The 2,619-nt window shown below is 37.2% G+C and overlaps 1 pseudogene; it reads left to right on the top strand.

The window, feature by feature from the left end:
* The first annotated feature begins 537 nt into the window (after nt 1-537).
* LOC117715678 (serine/arginine-rich splicing factor 3 pseudogene) lies at nt 538-2,156 on the top strand (annotated as a pseudogene).
* The last annotated feature ends 463 nt before the right edge of the window (nt 2,157-2,619 follow it).

Raw genomic sequence — 2,619 nt, 5'->3', positions numbered from 1 at the left:
TGAGAAAAGGGAAGTTTGTCAAGGTGTGAGGGAGATGAGACAGGGTAGAGAGCACTTAGAAAAAACAATATAATTGTTAAGGAACAAACTTAGTGAAAAATGAACAGTTGTACAGCCATTTTAAAAAGGCCAATAATATAAACTTCACTATTTCTTGAACAAACCTCCAGAGAAAGAATGCAGAGTATTTTTTGGTTGAAATTATCACTGAGTTTCTTTGATAGCCAACATTATGCAGTTAACTTGATATCCATAACCGCATATAAATGTAGGTCTATAACTGTCATGATTCCAGCCTAAGTAAGAACTCATTTACAAATTCAAGCCTGTTTATGTTTAGCTTATACAAAAGTTAAAAAAAAAATGGGTTTTGTGGTGCTTTTCCATCCTTGCCTGAACAAACACTATTATGCCATTTAATTTAAATGCCAGATGCTCAATTAGCATCTGTACAAATATTTCCACCCAATAGCATGGAGCTTTCTCATGTTCATCTAATTCTGTTCAAAGGTTAATTTCTTCTTTGCTGTTTGCTCGATGGTAACAGGTAATGAGTAGTGAATTATTTCCATAATTATTATTATCAGGAAAAATTATTACATTTATCAAAGCCACACAGCCATGATTTTTATCTGGTCCTAAGGACTTACTGTGAAATTTCATTGTAAATCTCTTGATAACTTCGGCTATACATTTGCCAGGTGTCAGCATCCAGCAGTAAATATGAATAATTTACCAAATCATCTTAAAATGCCTTCAAAATCAAGATGAACGAGAAATACCCATTATTCAAAGGAATCCTTCTTGAAGGGTTATTTTTTTTTTTAAATTCAGGAACTTCAGAAGACTATTAACTGAAGATTTATCATAAACTCTTTGTAGCAAGTCTGTCAATAAAACCTGAAATCCAATTTCAAAAGACTGTAAAGATAAGGTTATCTATTATATGCCATGAGCTTGAAAGGTTATTTTTCACTGGGAAACAAAGCTGAAATTTAACATGGCATGCCCTACCCAGTTTCCCCTACTTTTACTTGGGGAGAATTTTTGTTGAACCACGTAAAATGAACTTCTATCTTATACACACATTTGGTAAAATTTTGCAGGGAAAAGACTTTTGAGTAAGATGTTTCATGTCCTAGGCTATGGCAGAATACTGTATCAGTATCTTATTTTATTCTAATATTGGTTATCAGCCGGTCTATGTGACTACATTGTTATAATGTAGCAATGACAGAGACTTTTGATGGTAGTTTGTCCTTTATACATTATTCTTTATTAATGTCTGAAGTTGGCTTAGATGTGAGACTGGCCTATTCTTTCAAAGGAGTTACACTCACAGATATTTACGAGGCATTTCTCTGGATCCTCTATTGAAAACATAGTATCCAGCATGAAAAAGGCCAAGAAAAACCAACACAGTTATGTACTCAAACACTGTATTATGATATTATGATGATTTATTTGTTGTTATAATCCAAAATTTGGTATTGAATTGTGTCTTGGTTTGCTTTAACTGTTAACTTTATGCTGCCTAGATTCACCTGACTGAAAGCTTCAATTAAGAATTGCCCAGATCAGCCACTTTGTGGATAGACAGCATCTACGGAAGCAGAGCCAGGGGGGATTTGAGCTTCGGCTTTTTGAACCAAAGATCTGTACATGGACGGTGATCCTGTCCATTGGGCTGTAAGGTAGGTAATCTAGGAAACAGTGGGAGCAAAACTGAATTAGAATAAGCTTTTTGACTATTATGGACCATTCTGAAATATGTGGGTTGTTTGAAACCCTCCTAGTTTTGCTTTCCTTGAACTTGATGATCCCCAAGATGCTGCAGATGTTGTCCCTGCCTAAAAGGAAGAACTTGTGGCTGCCGCTTAAGAGTGGAACCGAGATGGTGAGAAAGGAAGTCGATGTCGTGGCCCATCTCCCTTTTAGGGTCGTCGCCCTCGAGGTGATTACCGTAAAGGAGTCCTTCTCCTCAGTGCAGATCTCCAAGGAAAAGCTGCCCCCAAAGCCGGAGCAGGTCACTTTCTAGAGATAGGAGACGAGAAAGATCTCTGTCTCCAAAGAGAACTCACAAGCCAGCTCAATCCTCCTTCTCTAGGTCTCGTAGCTGATCTAGGTCAAATGAAAGGAAATAGAAGACCAGTTTGCAAAAGAAATGGTGTACAGAAGGTGACTTCATTTGACATGAATATGTACAAAAAATTAAAGCTTCATAAGCTTGGCGCATTTTCAAGATGTTTTAGCTGTTCAAATTTGTTTTGTCTCTAGGAAGAGTGACACGCAAAACAATGTAATTCTCTGTGGTTTTAAATGGATCATATGAGGCATGTGATATTAAGAATTGTTACTTGACAATGTACCCATAAGCAAAATTAAATTTGCTTTGAACTTTAGTTCTTCATAGACTGAAATAGACCCAGATCCTGCCCAGTTGAAGTGTGGATGATACAGAAACTTCTGGCGGAGTCTGACTAAAGATGTCTTTCCTCCAGTAGCTGAGACACAGTGTGGCGCTGTGGGTGAAATGATAAGCAGTCTTTCAAAGCTGCTGTGAACACAAGCGAACAGGTAAACAGTAGGAATGTCACTCGGAAGGTTTTCAAAGCGGTT

The sequence above is a fragment of the Arvicanthis niloticus genome, chromosome 9 (genome assembly GCF_011762505.2).
Source record: "Arvicanthis niloticus isolate mArvNil1 chromosome 9, mArvNil1.pat.X, whole genome shotgun sequence".
Taxonomy (NCBI): domain Eukaryota; kingdom Metazoa; phylum Chordata; class Mammalia; order Rodentia; family Muridae; genus Arvicanthis; species Arvicanthis niloticus.
The sequence above is the reverse complement of the archived record's forward strand: the minus strand, read 5'-3'. Positions and strand labels throughout refer to the sequence as shown.